Here is a 7,569-nt window from a genome sequence, read left to right as displayed (position 1 = left end):
TAGGAGAGGGTCAGCCAAAATAAATATATTCCATAAACCTCTTATTTATGTCAAATAAGACTTGGTCGCTTAAAAATTCTATTTTGAAAGAAGTCTCTAAATTGATTAAATGTTATGTTTTAGTTAAGAATTTAGACCGAAACCCCGCTATTTCATTGAAAACTCTTTAAATAGGATTGTTCAACAAGCTACTCTGACTTTTAAATCAAGGTTTTTGCGTGCTGCCGGCTCCCCAAATATTTTTATATGGCTGTTAGAATCTATTTATATATTTAGATTATCCCGAAACCCCTAAGCCCTTTCTTGTGTTTTTGCTATAAATATATATTTTTCTTCCGAAATAGCTCCCTGTAACAAAGACGACATCTAAATATATTGCGGGTTTACAGGATCCATTCAAGGATAAATATATGAACGAGAAAAGTAATTATAAATTGAAATCATTTTAAATCAATGCAAGCTACAATTGATACAATGTTTGTAAATGAAAAGATTATGAGAATATATTTATTTTGTCCATTCTCACCATGAAACAAAAGACAAATGCATTTTAAGAGTAGTATTGTGACAAAAACCAATCACCCCCCCTGACCCCTTAAAATACCCCACCGTGGGGGGGGGGGGTTAGGTTAGAGAGGTAGGGGGATAAGACATATATGCTTACAACATACTATAACTATAGCAAATCAACGAAGGCGGGAAACAAATATTTTATATTTTTATGTACCCCGTTTACCCGACTTCAAACAAATGTTTTCATGACGGATATTTCTTTGTTGTAATGTATATTAAATAATATTCTAAACTAAGAAAAATCTTGGTTATGCACAGCAATTTTGTTTAATCTTGTTTGATGAAATAAAACCGTTGCAAAAACAGATGTATTTTTTTAACGGGTTGTTGTTTTAAAACAACTTAAGGATGAAAGTGTTTAATTTTGACTATTTCATCAATTGCTATTAATGCAGAAATGCGCAAAAGTCACTTTAGAGAAAACTTTAATTGAATATTACTAATTTTCAGAGAGTAGAAAATTGATATATTATGCATTACTAGTTAGAAAGCGCGGTTAAGGGTACAGTTTTGAATCGGATCTACCACTTCTATATTACATCTACACTCCCTTTAACCATCAAACTTTTTGTGATCTAAACCTTTAATAATTTCTTGATCTAGACCTTTAATAATTTCTTGATCTAGACCTTTAATAATTTTAGATTTAAAATAAAAAACTCTTCTAAAGGCTAAAACAGAAAACAAAAATCAAGATTCAGTGAAAACGATTTTACGAAGAAATGAAGGAAACAGCTTCAAATATTTTCTAGAATATATATCCACCCCTCGAAAAGAAAGGAGGAAGGTTGTTATTAGTGCCGAGGATGTAATGTAACCCGATTAACGTTGGATTAAGAACCATAGAGAATAGAATATATAGAGAGGAATTAAAAGAATCTCTCGGTATGAATTTTTTTCAGTCCCTTTCAGCCTGAAAGGGAGTTCAAAGTGTACAAATCATAAAAATGTTGACAAATTATATGCAGTAGAGTACATTAATACAGTATGTTCCCTAGACTATCCATTTCAATTTCGAATTTTTTAAAGCTGTTAAATAAACTTTATACTGAATTAGGTGAATAAAAACCATCATTTGATTTATAGTTATAACGGAAAATCATCGTTTGTCAAGTGGAAGGCATGGAGTCTATTTGAAATGATTATTGGTCAATTATGAAATCAGCCTATTTCATAATTTGGTTTTCTTTTAACAATAATTTTAGATTTTCTATAAAATGATATTCCAGGGCCCAACAGGTTATATAGCATAAATATGTGAAGTACACCTGCAGTATGGAAACAGTAAAACAAAATGGCCGTTTTACACTTTTTCTAGTAAATTCCTCTCTATATATTCTATTCTCTATGTTTATAGAATGTTTATTGTTTACGGATCTTTGAGTATAATTCCGGGTAATTTTACTTCCGGTCTCATGATGCCATGGAGAATTATGAATACACTGAGAATACAAAATAAATTATGCTTTTTCAGTTTTTTTCCTTATATTTGTTAATACAGATTATGCACTCGAAAATGGTGTACTTCTCTTTCTTACAATAATCATATCCAATACCAATGAACCACTGCAACCCTAGTACAGGGTTACCCACAGAGGATAAGACTGTAAAGACGACCTGAAAAGGTTAAATTGAGATTTCTGTCTTTAACTGAGTCTTTAAAAAGAAATATTTAATAATTTCGCAAAATGAACAATTTTACAGCTGCAGGGAATCGTGAATATTATAAAACAGACAGTACAAACTTCGTACAGTCTTCTCTGAGCCTGAAATTTAAAAGAGTATCGTTGGACAAAACTTCCGAGTTTTCTTTTTTGGGGTCTTAACATTTGTGTAAGTTTTGATTTAAGAGATTCGAAAAAAATTGAGAATATAAACAAGCTGAATAAAATAATATTTCATAACAAAAATATTGATATTCACAAAACTGCCTAACCCCATTCATGAAACCCGGGTTTTAAAGCTGGTTTTCAGAACGATACCCTGTCTTAAGTTTTGGGCTCTGAAGTCTTTGTACAAGGCTTTATAATTGTAAACAAGAAATAAGGTTTAGTCGACTTATGAGTAAAATTGTATTTCTGGAAGATTTCTTTGTTTGATGCTATACTCAAATTTTTGCAAAATTTGGAGGGATAGCAAGAGAGGAAATGGGGGAGGGGAAGGGAAATGAGGGGTAGGAGGGAAGGTAGGAGGTAGGAGGTAGGAGGTAGGAGGTAGGAGGTAGGAGGTAGGATGCTTATCACGGTAAAACTATCACTTTAACTCTGAATTTAAGGGGCGATGAAGGGAAAATGTATCACGATTGATGGTAACTATATCGCGATTAATGGTAAATATGTCGCGATTAATGGTATATATGTTAAGATAAATGGTAAATATGTCGCGATAATGGTAAATATGTTACGATTGAGAGTAAATATGTCGCAACTGAGGATGATTAAATATTAACCTTAAAACTTAGATTAATTATGATGTTCTGAGCGTTAAGTTAAAGTTAAAGATGAATAAGTAATGAAGTTTAATTGATCAAACATAATCAAACAAAACTTTGTAATTAAGTCAGAGAGAGGTTTACCCCATGTTTTGGCTTTCATGTGACCCGAGGTATCCCAAAGTGTCCCAAATTATCCCAATATTCAAAGATGTGTTGAGGTTGTCTTCCCTAAGATGTCCAAAAGTGTCCCAAATGGTCCGAATGAGGCTTGAATTATCCCAAGGTGCCCTTTAAGTTGTTCGAAGCTGTCCCATAATCGTATCACAAGGTTTCCTAATGTGTTCAAGAGTGTCACAAGGTGTCCTAATGTGTTCAAGAGTGTCACAAGGTGCCCTAATGTGTTCAAGAGTGTCACAAGGTGTCCTAATGTGTTCAAGAGTGTCACAAGGTGTCCTAATGTGTTCAAGAGTGTCACAAGGTGTCCTAATGTATCCCAGAGTGCCACAAGGTGTCCTAATGTGTCCCAGAGTGCCACGAGGTGTCCCAATGTGTCCCAACGTGTCTCAAAGTGTCTAAACGTGTTCTTAGGTTGTCCCAATCTAATTACTATGGTTTATAAACAAATGTGTTTTTAATCTTCACTTTTCACTATATTCTCGATATCAGACATTTTGATTTTTTTGAACGTTTATATGGCAATTCATTTTTTTAAAAACATTAGTTGGGTGGTAATAATTTTTTTTTCTCCATCCATTCAAAAATAAGTTTAGAGGCATAAAGAAATAACAAACAGCATGCAGCATGAATCAATCAGCATGCAGCAGGAACCAATCAGCATGCAGCATGAATCAATCAGCATGCAGCATGAATCAATCAGCATGCAGCAGGAACCAATCAGCATGCAGCAGGAACCAATCAGCATGCAGCATGAATCAATCACCATGCAGCATGAATCAATCACCATGCAGCATAAAACAATCATCATTCAACATGCAGCCTGAACAAATCAGCATGCAGCATGAATCAATCAGCATGCAGCATAAAGCAATCATCATTCAATATGCAGCCTGAAAAATCAGCATGCAGTATGAATCAATCAGCATGCAGCATAAAGCAATCATCATTCAGCATGCAGCCTGAACAAATCAGCATGCAGCATGAATTTTGAGAATGTAGCATGAAATTTGAGAATGCTGCATCTGTTTAAAAAATATTAAAAGGATAAACATAAAATATCCAACGATAATCAATTGAAGTATAAAGCACCAGCAGGGGGTGAGGGGGCCTTCTAACACATGCATGATGCCCTTTTTAAGAAGTTTTAAATTCAAAACTTTTAAAAATATTGATATTAACCGTTACATGAACGTACTGAAAAGTTTTACGTATTGTTTGGTATAACTCTTCAAAAGGCTCCAGAAAGGTTTTCAAAATTTTCAATATTTTTAAGTTGTATTCTTCAATAGGTTTCATTCGAAAATTCCAGTTACAAAAATGTCTGCTTTACATTTTCAAACTTATACTGTTGGCATGTAAAATGTGTTTACAGAAATAATTCAGAAACAAACCAAATCATCGTTTAGTTGACAAAACGATGTTTAGACTTTAGGAAGCCTTTTTGCCTTATGTGAAAATAAACATTTTTCCGTGTTAAATAATTTTTAGAAAATCTCTTCTTTTCAAATCAAAAATGTACAACTAAAAATATATTTTAAAGATAAATCTGATAATATCTGTGTGAATTAGATATAACTCTATAGAAACATACAGGGTGTCCCACGAAACATGACAAAAGCAAGACGACTTGAAAGTCGTCTTTGGTATTTGAATTTATTTGTGACATTTAGTCTTCTATCTACTTTAACATGTATGATTCTTGAAACAACTATCACATAATTTTTCCTAGCCCTGGCATTTCCAAAAAGTGGTCTGCGTTTTTTGTGCTTTCAATATTACTGGAGATATAAAGAGTTTGGTTCAGATTTCAATTTTGTTAAATAAAAGCAAAATTGTCGAAATCTGAACGAAATTCTTTATATCTCGGACAATATTGGAAGCACAAAAAAGGCAAACCACATTTTGGAAATGGCAGAACAAGGGAAATTTTGTGATTATTATCTCTAGAAATTTACTTCTAAAATTAGGTTGAAAAATAAACGCAGCAAATTATATCAAAAATCAAGACGACATTCAAGTCGTCCTGCATACTGTCATGTTTCGTGGGACACCCTGTAACTATCGTATTGCATGTAAGGGTTTGATTTGATCAATACAGTTTCTTAATGTTTGATAATTTATATTATTGTGAAATTAATCAAATTTCAACTCGTTGTTTAGTTTTTGTTTGTTTTAAAAAGCAATATTTTACCTAATTTATTGAAGCTTTCATTAGAACTTCTAACAGCATTATTTCTTTTATTAATAATTCATGTCAAATTAAATTAAAATTCACGTTATATAGAACTCCTGCAACGTTTTTCAATCATTACACATCTTTTGGAAGATCTATTGAGAACATCAAAGTAGTTTAGAATTTTCTAAAATATGACATATGACAGAGACAAATCAAAATAAAAAAGGAGCTAAAAGGTCATTATGTCGTACCAGTATTTTCGCTTTAATTTGACCTTTTTCCTATGTCATAGATTTTAGTAAATTTATAACTTATCGGAAATAACATTAATAACATTAGAAATAGCAATAATAACATTAGAAATAACATTAATAATATTAGAAATAACATTAATCACATTAGAAGTAACATTAATAACATTAGAAATAACATTAATAACATTAGAAATAACATTAATAACATTAGAAATAACATTAATAATATTAGAAATAACACTAATAACCTTAGAAAGAACATTAATAACATTAGATATAACATTAATAACATTAGAAATAACACAAATAACATTGGAAATGACATTAATAACATTAGATATAACATTAATAACATTAGATATAACACTAATAACGTAAGAAATAACATTAATAACATTAGAAATAACACTAATAACATTAGATATAACATTAATAACATTAGAAATAACACTAATAACATTAGAAATAATATTAATAACATTAGAAATAAAATTAATAACGTTATAAATAAGATTAATAACATTAGACATGACATTAATAACATTAGAAATAGCATTAATAACATTAAACATAACAATTATGACATTAGAAATAATATGAATAACATTAGAAATAACATAAATAACATTAGAAATAACTTAATAACATTAGAAATAACATTAATTACATTAAAAAACCTTAATTACATTAGAAATAACATTAACAACATTAGAAATAACATTAATAACATTAGAAATAACAATTTCATTTATCTCTCCTACTGCATTAATCCATGAGGTTTAGGTTAGATAAAGGATTAAAGAATACTCCTAGCTGTGAATCGGGCCATGCCAATCTTTGACTTAAAGGAGGACGAATTTAAAGAATTTTAAACTAGGCTTAAATTTGAGACGCGGCCCAAATATGACTGGTTCCAAGGTTATAATGCAAGAAAAGTTATTTCAGAGGTGAGCACATCTTTTGTATTGCAGTGTACTGTCTCTGGGCGGTAATGTACACACAATTCGGATGTCGAAGCCTGACATGGGATCCATCTTTTACATAAAAAATCAATGAAATAGTCTTGTCGCATAGGAAACTATTATGTGAATTATCAAAATTGTCAAAATGTAATGTAAACCCTCTCGGATACTAAACGAACACTGATGCATTTTTTCTTGTTTACAAATTCTGCCCATAGAAAACTAGTTTCAATATGTACGCAGAGTATATGCAACTGCAATTAACTTTCCTTGCATTATAACCTTGGTTGGTTCTATTTAAAATTGTATTCAATGTTTCAAGATTTAAGCCGGCGCTCAATTGAAATCGGTTTTTGGCAGATTTGAAACGCGGCTCAAATTCATTAAATTCTGACTAGGGTCACCTAAATTTACGTCATGTGTTTGTTAAAGAGGAGGGCCGGAGGGGGGGGGATTTGATGTAATAATTGGAATGACTAATATAAAAATGAACGAATAAGAATAAAACAGAGGGGGGGGGGTTAAATGATATATATTTGTATGATTCATTAAATATTTAATCGATAAATTCCTAGGTTCGTATTAAAGGGGTAAAATTATATTAAAAACTTTTGACACGCCATTAAATATCTATTCATTTTCATCAAGTTAAAAACTTTCAAGGATTTTTTTCTTTATTCTTTATTTTTTTTTTGACAATTTATTATGTTATTATTATTTTGTTAACTATTTTTAAAAAATTTAGCTGTTATTTCACCAACGAGCATTCTTCATAAATATGTATACAACAATAACAATAAGATATTTTAAGTTATTGAATTCTTAACTTTTAATTGTTACTCGATCTGAAAGATTTTCTCTTTTTAAATTATCGAACAAAAACAAAAATTTAGATGTTTTATAATGTAATTGATGGATACTAAAAGGAACAGGCCGGCTATGTAAGGTAGTTGAACTGCGCATGCAGAGTTGTGGAACGCTTTTTTAGGATTC

This window comes from Eurytemora carolleeae, unplaced genomic scaffold (genome assembly GCF_000591075.1).
Source record: "Eurytemora carolleeae unplaced genomic scaffold, Eaff_2.0 scaffold568, whole genome shotgun sequence".
In the NCBI taxonomy this organism is placed as follows: domain Eukaryota; kingdom Metazoa; phylum Arthropoda; class Copepoda; order Calanoida; family Temoridae; genus Eurytemora; species Eurytemora carolleeae.
The sequence above is the reverse complement of the archived record's forward strand: the minus strand, read 5'-3'. Positions refer to the sequence as shown.